This window comes from Epinephelus lanceolatus, chromosome 7, assembly GCF_041903045.1.
Source record: "Epinephelus lanceolatus isolate andai-2023 chromosome 7, ASM4190304v1, whole genome shotgun sequence".
Taxonomy (NCBI): Eukaryota; Metazoa; Chordata; class Actinopteri; order Perciformes; family Serranidae; genus Epinephelus; species Epinephelus lanceolatus.
The window spans coordinates 20,084,111-20,102,343 of record NC_135740.1 but is presented as its reverse complement, the minus strand read 5'-3'; the positions used below and the strand labels follow the sequence as shown (position 1 = coordinate 20,102,343).

Below are 18,233 nucleotides of genomic sequence, written 5' to 3'. Positions count from 1 at the left end.
TCCTATTTGGAGTGGGCTACCTGATTTGCTCAGCGCGTCCGTCAAAGCAGTGCGTGGCCCTGCGTCGGCTGGCTGTGCGCGCTCATAGGTCGGACCGAGAAGAATCGGAGGGGGAGCAAGGCAAAGTGCGCGCCTACGAGACTGCGCGCCGCAAGGAGGGGGAGAGGTCCAGCTGCAAAAAAAAAAAAAAAAAAAAAAAAAAAAAGAGGAAAAAAAAAAAAGAAGGAAAAAACACGCCGTGACAATGGCAACATCAAGCATCTCGTGAAAGGTAGATAACCGGCGAGGGGGCGCCGTGGATCGGGAGTTTGAGAGGCGACGGCCCCTGTTTGTCCTGACAGAAGCGGCGATATTAGGACATGCTGGCTGCCCTATAGCGCGTTTCCTGGAATACGAATTCTTCCGTAATTGAAAATGGAGCGGCGGGGGAGAGGAGAGTCGCGCTGTCTCCATCATTGAGAGGCGCGTCCACCTGCTATTACTGGAGGCCCGGGCTGCTGCTGCTGGTGGTGGCGGGGAGGGTGGGGGGGAACATGCAGGGGAAGTGTTTGCATTTCGGGGGAAAGACGCATCTCTGATACAGTCCAAAGCAGCTGAGAAGGATCCCATTGCGACGGGGGAAAAACGCAGTTTGGGCGCATACGCTCCGGAGGTAGGCAGTGAAAACGTTATTATGCTGCTATTCAGCGTGCCGTGTGTGTGTGTGTGTGAGCAGGGAGCGAGTCTCTATTCGGTATGCACATGACAGCTTGATTTATACACACAGTGATTTATAGCCCTGCTTTGCCTGATTTGATCTGATCGGACATTTTATTCAAAGGGAGAACACACCAAGCATGCGGTGTAGTAGCTGCCCTACCTCCTTGGGACAGCTGTCGTAGCCTACATTCATTCGTCTCTGCTCCATCGATTACCCATTCCCTGCGAAAAATACCCCCACTTATTTAAAGCACAGGCACTGACCTATTCGCTTTAGGCTCAGAAATTCAACACAAATACAGATGCCACGTGTGATTGTGCATATTGGAGCCAGTTACCTTGCACTGTTTGTGTGTTTTGAAGGCAAACAGTGGCCTGTGGACGTCATTTTGAATCAACGCTATGCATCCCGAGCAGTGCTGCCCCAGAATGAATAAGAAATGAATAAAGGGGGATAATCTATAGTCCAAACTGATGAATGATTCATGAATGGGCTATTGAAACCCAATGGGATAACACATCATCGTACAGCTAGGCCCCTCCACTGTGATAAGGCGAATAAATGATTCATAAACGGTTTATATGCACAAATTCTTAAAATTGGCCTAAACACCAGGATGGCAGAGCACACACAGGTGCACCAAGGCATGTGTGAATGCCTGCACTGTCGGGTCACTGGATCAGTAGCTTACTGTGTCTGTGCTCCCCTTTAAGGATGCCTCATGACAGATGTTTACTGGATGTCCCAGGCAGCCACACTGCGAGCCAGACAAGCCATGCTAGAGAATAATGAGCTGCAGCCCATAATAACAGCCTCTGTGCTGTGGTTTTGTGGAGGTGTTAGAATCAGTTGTTAACTTTGTTTTAAACGGGGTTTTTAATTGGATTAAATTTTAACGAGCTAGAAATTTCCCTGGCTGATGTTTATTGGAATGCCTTGTAAGATGGGATTTTCAAATAAGAACTTGGTGAATTTATCGCCACAATTAATGATCTGCGCGGCGCACAGTTATTGACCCGACATGACTTGCTTTTGATTTATGCTTTGGAGCTTTTTTCGTAGCTTACTTGACAGGGTGTTTTTGGACTTTTCTGCATGCATTGAGCACTTGAAAAAATGAAATGTAATGCTACACTGATAGGGCAGCCTGTCACGGCCCTCGTCCTACCTAATGTGAAGACAGCAGTGGAAACCAGATGGAAAGCCATGCATTGATTGAGTCAAAGAGAGCCTATAAGATGGCCAAATTGAGTTGACATGTTGATGTGGGTGTCATTAACATACATGATAATGTGTGCCGTCATTGGGCCTGAGGACCCATGACGTGTGAAGGGGGAGAGGGCCTCCTCGCTCTGGCTGCCTGGCCTCGTTTGAAGATCACAGATGTGGAAACTAACAAGAACTATCATATCAAACTGTGTCTTCATTCTGTGATGTGCCACCGAGCTCCTCGCCATGGAGGTTCACCTTAACAGCATTCGCCATTCACATCTCCTCCTGGTTAGCTCTCGTTGTTTTTACTCAAGTGCCATTCTCCGCTCAGTTTCAAATTGGGTGAGAAATTGAGCCCAGTGACACATTTCAACACCATGGCTCTGTTCCATAGTAGCAAGGACGGTGCTGGAAGGTTTTTCTGAAGATGTGTTTAAAATGCTATCCAAGCGTTATGTTGCAGCAATAAAAACCAGCCGCTTGTGTACATAGTGTCTTATCTTCCCCTGCCCATGTGTGCTCTGTGGCTTCTCCTCTGCTTCAGCCTTAGGCACATGTGTTAGGCCTCTACTACCACGTCTGTCGAACGGGAGAGAGTCTCAATTACACCGAATGAGCTGATCCTCATCAATCATCCCTTTTCTTACTGGTGGACACGTTATTCATATGAGGATCATGTTTCTGATTAATATTTTACACCTTGCGTGTTCTAATCACTACAAGGCACGATAAAGAAAAGGATACAACGCTGCGGTATCGCAAGTGTTTATTTGCATGATTGATTTTTTTTTACTAATAAGGTGGTGTCTGATAGCTGGTGCTACAAGTTCTGACTTTTGCAAATGGAAGAAGACAGGCGAGAACATCTCGTTACAGAAAGGGGCTTTCCCTGCCTATATGGAGCCCTGCTGTGTTTTATGTCTGGAGCTCTGCAGTTTTCTCTGCACATTGTATTGCTACAGTATGGAAGCACCTCTGTCCCAGTCTGTGCAGAAGCACGCTGAGCTCATCAGGACCCGCTGTATGTTAAAGCACACTGTGTTTATGTCAGGCCACTGTATGCAGAGGCCTGCTGCGTCGACCCCCAGCCCTGCGTTTGGGCTGTGACATGCTGGCTGCGGCCCAGCGGAGGCAGTCTTTCTCTGTGCTGCTGCCGCTGCTGAGTTCTGTAATTAAAGGCAGAGGTAAGTCCAGGGGAGACGGCTGGGCTCTGATTGCTTTTCATGGCCGCGAGGAGAGAGCTGCAGCGTGTCCTGAGGGACTGAGGCGCTGCTGAGCTCTTTGCTGCCTGCTCTGCCCCCCAGACGGGAGCTGTTCCAGGAAGACACACACATTTGTACTCACACGCTACTGGCATACTCATGCACACACACGTAAACATACTCAAACACATCCTGCTGCACACACACAAATACACACACACACATATACACAGTGGCTGAGAGAGGCAAAAATTACATCTGTAGCTGACAGGCAAACTGCGCTAATCTACTTTAAAGAATGCCCCGTTTTAGAAAATATGTGTCAGTACGAGGCGTGAGGCACTGAGGCAAAACTGTTACAGCGCAGTCATGTAATGAATTAAAAACAGCGCAATCAGAAAGACATTAAGGATCTCTCTGTCGATTGGCTGCTGGTCGGCATTGACAGAGCAGTTGGTGTGTGATTGGGCTGAATGTAGATGTGAGCAGAGGCTGCCTGTGGTTGTCTTGGACCAGCGCTCTGCAGGGGGAGCTGTGCCTCACCCCCTCCCTCTCCTCCATAGCAGCAGCCAAACCAACGAGGGCTGCTCTGCACTCTGAGGGCCTGGCAAACATGGACATACTCGCATATAGGATCTGGGTGGGCCCCAGCCTTTTTAGAGGAAAAATGGCCTCAGCGCTCTCCTCTCCTTTTTCCCTGGATTCATTCATGACAGCTCGCTGGGTAAAGCACACCGAGGGTTTAAACCGTCACAAGTCCTATCAGAGAGATTCCCATGGAAGCCAGAAGCAAGAGTACTTTGAGGATAGAGGTGGGGCTTGGTATCGACTCCAGGCTGTCTGCAGGTCCTTAGCAAGTCTTACAATGTCTTAGATTCAATTTTAAAAAATATCAGCCCTTAAAAGTCATTAAATAGTGTTAAAATTGAATTCTGATCTTCTTAGCTATTAAATATATCCATCTTCCTTTTGTCAGAGTGAGTCGAGCTCTTCTCTGTGAGAGTCCACATTTATGATGTTACAAACCTTTAAACCTAATACTGTCTTTTATTTATACTTGCGCATACCTGTTGACAAAATGTAGATTTACCTAACTCACGCTCATAACCATATTTCCATATTACTTATTTTCTTTATACTTACCTGCAATGCTTGGATAAGAAACAAGAAGATTTGTCAAAAAAATTATTCAGAGATTTGGTTTGAAATGGTCTTGAAAAGGTCTTTAAAAGTAAAACATTTAGGCTTGTGATACCTGTAAATACACTGTGCTCGATACCTTTAGGGTATGAACTGAAATAACCCAGTACCAAGCAGTATCAGTTCTGTTCAGGATTCTTGGAACATTGGAGCTATCTAGCACGTTTCCACCAGTTTTTAGCGAAACTATTGTAATCAAGGATGTGTCATCAACGGAGGGTGTTGCACGATGTACAACGGAAGTAAACAGTAGTAGCAAAATGGCAGATCGCATTGATAACCTGCGAGCTTTTGTTCTAATGTTTGTTCAGATATTATTTGTTTTTATTTAAAAAAAAAAAAAAAAAGCACGGACCAACTGTTAATGAGATTTCTCCCTTGCCTTCTCCATTGTTGTCTTCTCCATCCTCTGTTTCCAATCTGTACAATAGGACACACCCGCTTATGTTGACACACGTTCCAGCTGAGAACTAACTCGGGTTCTGAACCATTTTGTTTTTGGTCAAAATGCGGTTAAAAATAAGGTGCGGGAACCAGAACGGAGCCTATTCCATGTCTGCGGAAAAGTGGTGTGTGTGGTGTGGTGACGTCAAACACGTTGTATTTGACAGAGCTGGCAGTTCAGCGTGCCAAGATGCCACCAAATTAGCGGTAGTGGCATTTTACGCAACTGAATGCCTCCATTCACATGGTGTGTGTCCAATGACGTACTCTACTGGTATCAGTATCACTTTAAGGTTACTGGTATTGTGCTTTTTTAAATGATACCCAGCCCTAGATAGGAGGTTTAAAAGAAGAGATGAGTAAAGCAGTCGGATGAGATCTGAATGCCAAGTCCAGCCACGTTTGTGCACCGTGTTCATGAATTAGTTCTGCCAGGATAATTAAAGTAATGCATCAGGATTTCTGCCATTAACAAATAAAAGTCCAATTAAACTGGGGTCTATTAAACCACTTCCCGCGTTGCCTACTTGATCTCAATGTGTAGGCTGGCCGCCACTGGGACCATGAGCATGCAGGCTTGACGTTCACAGCTCATTTCCTGCTTCCACATCAGACCCTTATATTGCAGATGGATAGATAATGTGAAATTTCCCCTGTTCTGCTCACACTCTCCCGGGCCCCCTTGCATTTCAGCTCATGGGATTCTTGAAACAGATAGCGAGATGTGATGCTGGGAAATTTGAGAAGGAGCCGAAAGAAGTGGGGATTTAATGCAGTGGACACAGGTGCACTGACATGAATGGTGTGAAAGCGGCATATTCACAACATGACTCGGGAGGGTGGAAGCTATATGACGGGGCTGGATTTTAATTGGTTTCACACAGTGTGCTCCCATGTATTGTTCCCTTTGTAATGGCACACACAGTGGCAATAACAGCTCTGGTTTTTGTTATATAATAACACTAATAGATTCATCGCCCCTTGTCTAATTTGAACATGTTTTTTTTTTTAATTCCTCATGTTGGAGCCGGAGGAGCCGCATATCCATGTTACGCTGGACGTGTGTTCTGTCAGGGTCCCGAATGCTGGAATAATAAGCCACCTTCATTAGCCTTATCTTTGATTTGGTGGATGGAAAAGTGGGAGGGGGGGATGAAAAAAAGGGGTTGATGATGAGAAAGAGAGCAAAACATAGGGTAGGGTGTACTGTGAGAGAGGAGACAACAGAGGAGCTGCAGAGGAGAAGGGGGAAGGACATGGTGGGAAGATTAGAGGAAGGGCTGGACATACAGAGGGAGAGGGGGACAGATAAAAAGGGAGAGACATAGTTACTGTTGGTGGTGGGGGTTCAGGGTGCGTCCTCCCAGCACAGCCAGTTGGAACAAACAAAACGGTCGTGAGACAGACAGTGTTGTCTCTAATGGGAGAGAAGCTCGCTGTGCCCTGGATGTTTCCCTGCACCTTTCATTTTCTAAATGCTGTTTTGTCTGTTCACCACTTAACAAGCCACCAGTGCCTCAGAAAGGAACCACGCTTTATTTGCTGCTGTACATAATTACCAGCTATTCAAGACAGGCTTGTTTGCTACTCTAAACGATGTTGTGAATTTATGTACAAATAAGAGACAGGCTATATTTTGCTGTAAATCTTTTCACTGCGTACAAGTTGAGTGTTTGAAATTTATGGCATTCAGTCTAAGATTCCCTGTAATTCATTTCACTTTAATTGTGCTGCTGTTTGTGGAGACTGCACCATTTGTGCCCTAATCAAACATTAGGGATAATTGAATCGAAGAGCTGTTTTATCATACCGCAACGGTTGACGTAGAGAGCAGGATGACAAAAGCCTGTTGAGCAGCTGCAATAGTCTTCCTGTCAGATACAGTCAGCTGACGAACAGCGCTTTACTTTCCATTTACCATAGCACGCCAGAGGCAAAACACAATCCATGCGCGACACATCTAAGCAGAAGTCAAATGAGGAATGTTTTTGAATATCTTAACACAGAGAATGTGAATTGAATTGCATACATGAATTTCAAGTTGGATTTGACCCTGATCTGTTGGATGATGTTGCTGATGATACAACAGCATGACTGCTATTCTACTACGGGTAATAATTATAATCATTCACAGCTAGTGGTCCTTGTCACAGGAGTGGGGTACAATGGAAATAATAATTAGGACTTCTCATTTCAGATGCATCACAGAAGGGTGTATGAAGTGTGTACTGTGGCTCTTTGACTTCTAGGATGTACAGCTGTGTGTATACTTGCTTGTTTAAGACGGAAGAATGGAGTCCGCACACTAGATAATGCCCCCAAGTGCTTGGTGGTAAATATATGGTCATGGGAGCCTTATCTAGTGTCAGTATATCTACGTACCCTGAAAAATATTGTTATTTGATACCATTTTTGATACCGCAGCAAAAGACTGACATTGAGGGCATAAAATTAAAATGTTTTTTAATTTTCTTAGTTACTAAAGCCCCTTTCCCACTGAGCAAAAAACCCACTAACACCTGCTCACTATCTGGCCTTTGTATGAAATGGGAAAGGTTATAATCGGCATTAACACCTGGTCAAACTCTGCAGTAGCCGCCAGTATTTATTGGCTGCAGCTCCATTCGGCAGCGATGGAAACACAACACTTGGCTGAACGCGCTAATTGTAGCCCGTTCACCAGCGAGATGCAATGCGAGTTTGAAATAGAGACTGTATAAGTAACACATCTAAAAAAAGAAGTAACCACTGTAATATTTTCACCGGCCTCCATGCTGCTTTCTACTGTTTGCTAATCTGTTTTCTGCCTGTCTGTGCATCAAATGTGACACACTAGTAAATAAACAGAAAGGCCTGCTCGTCTAATGCAGAGCTGTGTACACTGCTCTGGTGTGCTGGCAATGGGAAAGGAGTCTATAGCCTGTTTTAGCGAGTATTCCCGTGTTTCAGAAACCTGCGTACATGCCGTAATTTGGTGTAAAAGGTATGTTACATAGAACCGAGGAATAACTGTAGTAAACATTCACAATAATTAACTTTACATTAATGAAAACAATCTTCTAATTGCGGTAGCGCTCTTGTTCAAAAGCATCTGAGATAGTCACACTTTCAAAATGCAATAAAGTGCAAGTAAAAATCAAAACAAAACCGTGCTGCAAAAGCCTTAAAGCAGCCGCAGCGAATGAGCCAAGTGACGACAAGACAGCACTGTGAGTGAGGGGGCACTGCAGCGGTGTGTGTGGTTCAACGCTGTTGGAGAGAAGAGAGAGCAAAGAGGATTGTTGATAGTATTGATACTGAGGAAAATAAGTATTGAAGTCATTTCAAATATAAAGAATTGATTTGTATTGATAAATTGATATGTTTGACAGCACACCTCTATTTTTCTGTCTTTTACCTGCTCCTCTGTTCAGCACCTTGTATTTATCATCTGGATGTGTTTGCATTTTTTTGTGTACTTGCTCACTGGTTTCCCTGTGTGTGTGTGTGTGTGTGTGTGTGTTAGCGCCGGCACAAGTAAGAATTTCTGCTGGCTCTGGGTTTTCTTCAGCTTGGTGACTCCTGTTGTTTCTCACATGCACATGTTTTACATTATGACAGCGGCCCAGTCTTTGCTGTCACACACAAATAGCCAATTGAAGCGCAAAGATACACAAAGGGCCAGGACGCCTGCCTCACATTTATTCTCAGTGACATACTGGAGCGCTGTCTCGTGCAAATAGACTTTTTTTTTTTTTTCCCAACTCACCATCTCTCAGTGCTCTTCTAACCCATTTCCCCAAGTCATCACTCAGCGACACTGTCAGAATACAGCCCACATATATCACAGTTGAGCCACTAAAATGCTCTTCAGAAGGAGTCAAATATGCATCTCAGCGTAGCCTCCGCTGATAAAAGAGCTAATTCATCATTTAGTCACACAAAGCCTCAGAGATTCTTTGTAATATCTTGTATACTGTTGGAATTCAGGAGATTTGGATTTGCTGAATAATTTCCAGGCTTTCTGTGTAACACCAATTTTAATAGTGGGGTCATTCTTGTTATGCAGCAACATTTCCTGTCCCCGTGAGTTATTTCCTCATATTTTCTTTAAAAAGTCTCAAATATTTATACCACATGTCCTAAATAATAGATTAAGGCATTCTTTATCAGATAAACACAGAATAATGCAGATTGAAATTACTTTTATTTCCTTTTTACTAACCTTTTTTGGTGCATGTACTGGATTTAACCATGTCTCCAGGGCAAAGTAATTGACTTCAACAAACTATAAAATGGTAACTCTAAATTTGATGTAATTATTTTATAAGCCATGTCAAATGCTCACTGAATATATATATATATTAGGAAGAACTATAGTTACTTTTCCCATTTTTAATAATTTATGGTGTCTCTGAAGTAATTTTCCACCTTTTTGTGTGTAGTTTGTCGCCTCTCCAAAAAAAAAAAAAAAAAAAAAAAAAAAAAAGACTACAATTCCACTGAGACCATTTCCAGGAGGTGACTTTTTGTTTTTTGGAGGGAATTTAAAGGAGCAACATACGGTGAGCATAAACCCTCACCCATGCCTTTTTTTACTCCGTGTTTTATAATGTCGGTGTGTTTGTCACACTGTTAAAGTTCCACCTTGTTAGGCAACACTGTGAAGGAAGTTGGTCCAATCAAAACAAGTAAGAAAACCTTATTTGATACAGTCATAAAACTTAAAGTGCTGAGGGATAGCTCGCTAAGTCTGGATCACTCACAGAGCAAAAGTTGTCTTAATTCAACTAATATAAACCAGTCCACACATAAGAATTGTGATGTGAGTGCCTGAGATTGGCCAGTAGGGTTTTTTCATTAAACTGGTCACTATTTTTATATGTTCAAAAAATAATTTTTTTTCAGGAGTTATGAGGCCCACATTTTGCTGCATATCAGGAACCACACAGTTTAGAGTATTTAGCTTTGTTATTTAATAATGTGGCAGCGTTTATTTTTCAATTTATGTACGTAATATTTCATTTTGTTAGATATTTTTATTTCAGATAGTTGCATGTTGTGCTACCATGGCAGAACATCAACTTTCAACTTTTTGACTACTCACTCAGCTGTCAAGTGTTGAAGGCTGGCACTCCATGCTTTGTCACATCCTCTGTGTAGTTTACTTCATTTGTAATCATGTATTCCCCGACGAGAATCACACTCGAGCTTATCTTGAACTTGAACTTGTATTTCATTGAGAAAAAAAAAAATTCAAGTGAAATTAACAAATATCTCAATTTTGAACACTTACATTTTGATGATCTGCTGCTTTACTTATTTTATAGTAAACAGAATATGTTGAAGTTTTGGACTTACAGACAACACAAGCAATCTGTAACGCTACCTGGGTAATTTTAATAATAATAATGATTATAATAATAATAAGTTTAATGGGTCAAAGTAAATTTTCTCACAACTTCTACACCAAATTATTAATTAATTCATTGAGAAAATAATCAGCAGATGAATCATTTATGAAATAATTATTTAAGTCAAGGGATGTAAATCATAACTTTCATTGTGATATGATATATTTTGGACAGTGATATTTGCTGATATCACAAAGTCTGTCACGATACGTTTTTGATTCTGTTCAGAGGCCTGAGATCGATACGAGACGATATCAGTAAATATAGTCATTGTTTTTTTCTTTGCTGTTTGCCATTGGCTGCAAGGTGCGAGCACTGTTTGACTGTTTAGGAAGGAGATGCTCGGAAGGAAATGGTGCACAGATGTACCATGGGAATTTCAAAATAAACGCATATCTTGATGATGATATGTATGGATATTTTCACTTTGCATCGATGATTGAATCTATGTATCGATCCAGATAGATGTTTGGTTACATTGCTATTGTAGTCCTAGACAGACAAACCTAAACACTGCTGAATCTGAGAAGTTTGGCCTTTTTAAACTGTTTTGCAGAAAAAACTTTTTATATTCCTTGGAGTTAGGTGGTGAAAAAAAATCTAAAAGAACTTTGGTACCTCAGGTGAAAACACTGCTCAGTGTGTGATGCCTACAGTATGAATATGCAGCAGAAAGTACATCCCTCATCCATAGTGTCCAGTAGCCTCACTTCCAGGTTGAGCTTTTTTTTTAGCTATGGTACAGTGCTGTATCTGTCACTGTGGGCTAAATACTTTGGGAGCATCACAGCAGCAGGTATTTTTCCTTTTATATTCAAATGACGCTGTGTATAACCTGCTCCTTTGATACCTGTCTCTGAGGTGTGTATATATGCTCGCGTATGAGAACGCCTTTTTGCCTTTTGTGTGCACTATCTGGGATTTGCTTATGGTTTATTTATGCAGGTAATTCCAGTGAGAGAAAGTCTTTGTCAGGGGAGAGCCAGTGTACAGTCTGCATGCATACTTTATAGCCATATGATCTAATAGGTTTAAAACTCGCTATCAAAGATGTATGCTGCTGCAGTGTTTTGGCTCCAGTGATGAGGCCTCTGGAGAGGCGGGGTAAGGTATCTATGTGCACTGTGTATGCATTACAGTGTGTGTGTGTGTGTGTGTGTGTGTATTATCTGTTTAAGGGGCAGCCAGTGCTTACAGAAGCCCTCCGTGCTGACTGTTAATCCCGAGGTGCATGGAGTCTACCTGGACTTAGTGAGCTGACAGAAAATTAGCACTAACAAACACCCGTGTGTCTCTCCCTCTTATACTCTTACAAATCTGCCCACAACCACTGAGAATCCACGGTGAATGCAGTGACAGCCTGCCAAGTAGTTGAAAATATGAATGTGTACGTACGCATGTGCACATGTTTATTTGGCCCTCTGAGCTTTCATGTGGGCGTGGAAGTTTGTTTTTGTGTATGCACGAGTCAGTCCGCGTTCATATAATAATAAGACTTTTTTTTTTTTTTTTTAATCTTACACTGTACAAAAAACGATAACGAGCAAACACTGATATTTGGATAACACAGAGTGCGCAGAGTGGAACACATATTCAGAGGACAAAGGCTCCATTGTCGAGAGAAAAGTAAAAAAAAAAATTGTAACAATTTACACTTTGACTCCATCTCTGGGGGCTTTAGGAAATGTTAATTTAAGTTCCCATTATAAAATGTATTTAAATCAGACTAAGAATTAATTCCATTATTCTTGGAGGCAGTTGGGGTTTCTGTATCCGTCGAGACGGTTTGCTGCTCCCTCCTGAGACCTGTGGGTTTTCCCATCACTTTTAAAATCAATTACCTTTCTGCCTCCCTCGCCTCTCCAACTCTCTCTAAGTACTCTCCTCATATTCTTCATTAGAAAACCCACCACTTCACCTATAGCTCGCTATGAACACCTCAACTGGAACTCTGTGTATTTTTAAGTGTTCAGGCACATATGAGTGCCTCTCTCTGATTTATTAATATGTCTTACATATAGCTGTTGGCCTGCGCAGATTGTTCTCAGCCGGCTTTTTTTTTTTCTCACAGTATCTAGACAATGTCGCTGGCTCAGATAAAAATAGGAAGACAATCTGTGGCTGGGTAAGACCTGTTAGCCCTATGTGACACTAAAGCCACAACAAAGACACTGCTGTTCTGCTGCTGAGGAGCGGCTGCAGCCCTTGGGAGAGATCATGTTATTCTCCCTTGGGCGCCATCTCACAAACATCTCACCGCACTAACTGAGGGGAATAAGCATGGATGGGCTTGACGGCTCGCTTCCTATTTTAGTCATCGGCAGGTAGGCGGATGAGTTGAACTGCGGAGGATCTCTGTGCAGCGAAGTCTTCGTCTAATTAGTTTGTCTAATTATGTCTTTGTGCTGGAAATTTCTCAAATTAGTGGTATCGTGCAGAATGTGAGCATGCTCATTATGGTTGTCATGAGAATTGTTGCGGTGGTTGGAGAAGAGAAGAGAAAGGGAGAGGGAGAGAAGGAGTGTCATTGGAACCAAAAGCTCTCCACGGTCCAAATCCCTTTATCAAATACAAATATCTTGTAATGGGAGATGTAGTGCCCAGCTTCGTCCCAGGAATTTGCAGGGAAAATGTTACTTTTGCCTGTGAAACACTCAACACCCCACCCCCTCCCTTCCTTCCTGTGCGGGGGGGGGGGGGGGGGGGGGGGGGGGGTGCACCTATTTGTGGCAGACCACAAAAAGGTCTCCTTTGATTTTCCCACCCTGTGCGTCAGCTGCAAGAGTGTCACAGCATCGGGGATGTAAGTGTCTCACATGGAGACACTTTTTGATTTTCCCTCCTTGTGAGGTGCCACAGCATCAGGGATGAAGACGACCCCCCCCCCCCCCCCCCTCGCCTCGCCTCCTCGTCATCACCCATGACTCTGAGCTTCTTCTCCTGGTCACCAAGTGCAGACGAGCCTCCTGGATCGCTCGCCATTTCCTTCCCTTCCTCTCCACCGCTCCTCCTCTTTCTTCCCCCTTCCTCCTTCCCTCCTTCCTCGTCCCCACTGCCTCCCCACCATCCCTCCTTCTCTCCCATTCTCCCTTTACTACTATCTCTCTCCCTCTCCTTCCCCCACTCCTGGGCCTACAGTAATTGGTATTCCGAGTGGCAGCTGGGATCCATACAAACACAGCAGACAGAGGGAGAGAGCGAGTGAGGCAGAGTGTGTGTGTGTGTGTGTGTGTGTGTGTAAGAGGGAGAGAGAGAGAGAAAGAGAGAGACATGGAGGCAGAGAGAAAGAGAAAGCCAGCAAGTCAATACGCTGGTTCATTAGAGCACTGAGTCACAGTGGCCGCTGCCTCGTTTGTTTGTGTTTGTCCAATATTCTGTCTTAAGCAGAGCCCACCGCCTCTGTCCGCTCACACTGGCAAACCTGACAGCAACACACCCCAGGCTGCCTGGCCGCCTGTGATATGGGCTTTTCTGTGCCTGTGAGTATTTGGACATACCGGCTTATGAAATAATTACCAAATCAATAGCTCTGAATTAGGCGAAGCGAGGCCTTCTTTCATGATTCTCACTAACCACAAGTCCAAGTTCATGCCTAGAACGGGGCCAGTATGGAAATTGCCATGATGTATATTTGCTCTGTTATTCCATAATCATGCTGTGATTGAGTTATATTTTCCATGACTGATTATATGTCAGCAATATGTGATATTTTTGACTGGATTAACTGAGGTGTTGATGAGACATGCGGCAGCAAAAAATAGCAGGTCTGATTATGGTGGCGGATGTAAAGAAGACGGGCCAGTTCTCTGAAATGGGATTTAGAGACGAGAAAAAAAAACAGAGCGGCTCCATTAGGAAACAAAAATAGGATTCTGCAGTTATTGAAAATATAAAAGTGGATGTTCCAAAAAACAAGAGGGAGGAGGGTTCTCCGGTCACGGCGAGCTGAGAGCAGACCACTTGTCAGGATATTGAAAGAGAGAGAGAGGAGGGAGAGAGGCAGTTTAAGAGAAAGGGCTGGAATGACCTGCTCCTTTCTTCAAGGCCTGTTTATTTTGGAGGAACTAGTAATATGATGGTGGCTGTGTGGTTGTCTGGCTGGGGCTTGCTGGCTTCCCAGGGCCCTCATGGTGCACAGTGACCTCTCATTACCACTGCTTGAGGGAGCGTGAAACGGAGGAGATCACTCCAAAGGGCAGCTGTGTAGATGCGCCTAACCTTTTAAACCATCGGAATACGTCAACCATACAAATAACTCATTAACCTTATCCATTTAAATGAAAAGCTCCTACTTTTATCTCACACCCCTTCTTCTGTGTGGTATTAGATTTGTTTAATTGGCCATTGCACATGATGAAAATGGCAAGTCCCTTTGCAGTGTGGTGTGGTCAAGGCGTGCCATACAGCAGGGCAATGGGGATTTGGCTCCCTTTGGCCCTGACACTTAACGAAGTTGGTTTAAGATTTTGGGGGGAAGGGAGAGGAGAGAAAAGGAGGGTAGGGAAAGTGATAATATGTTAGCATGTGTGTGAGTGTTGTTTAGGAAGTGGCCTCCGGCTCTGTCCTGCAGCACAGGAGGGCATTGATTGGAGGAGCTCAATAGCTCGGGCCTTTTAATCACCTCGCTCAGAGGCTGCATTGTCCCACAGGCCCGGAGAATAAGCGCTGCTAATACCCCTGTGCATATGCACACAGCCACTGGCTCCCAGGCTTCTGCGGCCCCTCACAGACCCACACAGCCACTAATCAATAGGCCTGATTACCAACAGGGAGGCTGAGCAGGCTTTGTTCTCATTTGTCCGCAGAAAAGTTGCCCCCCCTCCCCCCCCCCGGCTCCAAACATCTTGCCAACTTCCCCTTCGTTTGGACACAATATGGTGTCGTTTAAAGACCTCGGCTGTGATGTGTCTGTTGCCGTGATGAGAAATGTGACCTGCTGCACCGAGATCTGTCGGTGTCAAAAGACTTAAACGCTTGTTCTCCGAGTCTAGAATAATGTGCTGTTCTGACCCAGTTGTAAAGAAAACATTTAGACTAACACATCAGGCTTCTAAAAATGGCATTTCTCTCACTCTCACTCTGTGCTTTGCACTCTGTCTCCGTGTCTTCTCTCTCTCTCCCTCCCTCAATCTGTCTCTCTGCCTTCTTGGCTGTCATATCTCTTTATACCGTTTAGAAATGCTGTACATTGTGTTACAGGGTTGTGACTGATAGCCTGCCAATTTCAGCTGTGGCACATCACAGAGGCTACCCCCCCCCCCCTCCACCTCCTGAACACAGAGACACACACATTAAAACCGTGACAGTGTGCTCCTTTTACCACTCTCACTGATTCCACATACCGCCTGATTAGGTGTTTCACAGGAAAGCTGCTGGCTTTTTATTTGTTATTGGTAAAGTCCCCTGGAAACACGGCGGCCTAAACTGCAACATACAGGAGCATCTTGACGCAGGAAAACACAGAAACTCCCTCCCAGTGTTGTTTAAGTGTGTAGATGTGCGGCAGCTTCACACAACTAAGAGACAAGAATTATTGTTCTCTCTCATCAGAGATTCTGAGGCCATTTATATTTCCATCTGCGCAGCCTATCAATAAGCCTCTAAGCCGGGTTTCAAAAACTAATAACATCAATGACTTTAAAAAAAGGGAAAACAAATATCAAAGGAAGGCGGCGTATTAGCGAGCAGACATGGCGGGTGAATATTGAGGTTTGAGTTTGTAGACGGTCCGAAGGGCAGAGTGCGACTGTTGCGCGTCCCATGCCCTTCTCAGTCTTAACCCTCAACACGTACAAACACATTGTGCACACACTCTCTCCCAGACTGACGCCCCCTTCTCTGCCTTGTCTCTCCCTGGCCTTTCTCCCTCTGCCCTCCCTTTCTCATCCCCCTGTTTCTCCCTCTTTTTTTTCTTCCATGTATCTCCTTTCTTCTCCTTCTGTCCTCTACCACCACCCCCCCTCCCTCCCTCCACCCCACCTGCCCCCGTCCTTTGGTTTTGAAGCCAAGTAAAGGAGTCGCCTTCTGAAGCAACAGGGAAATAATTTGTGGCTGCGAGAACAAAGGGAAATCTTCACTGTCAGAGTAATGGAATGGATTTTGTGATGTGGATGAAACTGTCTTCATTTTAGAGTCTCTCATTTTGAAAAACAAAACGCTGATAAAAGATCGCGGTTTAAAGAGGAAAATAATAAGGGTGTAATATGTGATGGATAAAATGTATCCCTCTCTCAGGATCATGGTTATTAGATTTAAAGAAATAACTTAAAAAGAACTATATTTTACAAGAAAAAAAAATCCCCAGCGTGCATTAACTATTTATCAGCTGCTTATTATTTATAACTCTATTGTGTCTTCGTCATGGTTATTGTATTGTGGTGGGGTTAGCAGAAGTTGGCAAATTGCAGCTACTGCAATTTCAGGACTAAAATACTGTTTTAAAAAGGCCATGTACAATCCATTATGGCCACATATTGACTGGAAATTCCTCAAAGCCCTCGACAGACCTCCATGCTCACTTATTGAGCCGTTATCAATGAGCTGCTTTTGTCTTGACTCAAGAGACTGTGGACCTATTAGCAGGACATTTATTGTGCTAGGAAAGAGGGAATTGGGAAGCCAAAGATGCTGTGGATCTTTCCTCTGAACACTTACTCGTTTTAGTCTCCGCAACAAATGTTTTTTATTGCTAGATGCTCCTTATCTCGTGAACTTATTTTACTTTTTCACCATTGGCTATCCTGATGGATCCTAAGAGAGCTTTAGAGTATAGCCAATGTGCTGCTGTCTCTTTCTGCACTACAGAGGGTTTGTCCTTAGAGGTAAAATGAACAAACTCAACAGACTGAGCTCCATGTCTTGATGAAAAGAAAGAAATGTTCCAATAGAAATGTCTCCGCTTTTTAAAAAGCTTTCTTGAAGTAACTTGAAAGTGCGTGATTATCATCATCACAAATATTCGAAAAATAACATTTGCAGTTTTCAAAGAAAGTGAAGCGGTGAGCACATGATGCATTTAATGACCCCTTTCAGTTGATCGCTTGTTGGCCTTCTGTATGATGCTGCAAATCTACTGATCTTTCTCGTCATAATGGCCGGCTTGTTTTTCACTAAAGAGACAGAAAAGAAGTGTTGAGGAACAACTGGACACACTGACTGATGAACAGACTGGTGAAAGTGATTTAACCACCAGTCAGTCTAGTCTTTGCCTCACAACCTTGTACATACACGAATAGCTGAAAGGATTGTTTTTATTGTTGAAATATTAGCAAACAAATACCTATTTTAACATTCAGCAGACACATGAGGAGCATTAGCATTCATTTGGAGTCATGTGAGTCTCACTCAGTCTTCTTTTAGTTCCTACTCTCTCCATCCACTCCTGAGAAAAATAGTTCACCTGCTAGATGTGGGAGTGTAAGGGTACACGAAAGTCACGTAAGAGTCAGACTCTGGTTTAGGAGTCACAACCCATTGTGAGTTTGGTACAGTGGGGAAAAACTCTAATGCATCAAGATACGTTTCTTTTCATTCATTTTGAACAGACAGTAGTGCAAGTGTCAAAGAGACAAAATCTTCTTGCTGGGGACTGAAAGACTATTTTAATTTTAAAAATCAGGAACATGGGGCGCTGGTGGCTTAGTGGTAGAGCAGGCGTCCCATGTACAAGGCTGTTGCCGCAGCGGCCCGGGCTTGACTCCAGCCTGTGGCCCTTTGCTACATGTCACTCCCTCTCTCTCTCCCCCCTTCACGCTTGTCTGTCGTATACATTAAAGGCTAAAAAGCCCTAAAAAATATCTTAAAAAAAAAAAAAAATCAGGAACATTTCAAACACTTCTGTATAACACTATACGAACACTGAACACTTTCCAAAAAGGTAACAGATCACAACCGGCTATAAAACTGAAAAACATCTCTCATGTTATGAAATTGAAGCTACCAATATATGTAGAATTATAATTAAAAAAAATAAATAAAAAAAAAACAAACTTGTGCATCAGGAGGAGTGTTTCAGTTACTTTCATGCTGGCTCAAAGCACCCAGACATTTGCAATCCTGGTGATCAGCACATCTGGGTAATGT

General features: G+C 43.5%; 1 protein-coding gene across 2 annotated transcripts in view; it reads left to right on the top strand.

The window, feature by feature from the left end:
- Nucleotides 1-522: 522 nt before the first annotated feature.
- nexmifb (neurite extension and migration factor b) overlaps nt 523-18,233 on the top strand; it is a 66,024-nt gene continuing 48,313 nt past the window's right edge. For both annotated transcript variants that reach the window (XR_004502003.2, XM_033633235.2), the window contains exon 1: nt 523-652. The gene's annotated coding sequence lies outside the window, so the exon portion shown is untranslated. The remainder of the gene's footprint in view (nt 653-18,233) is intronic.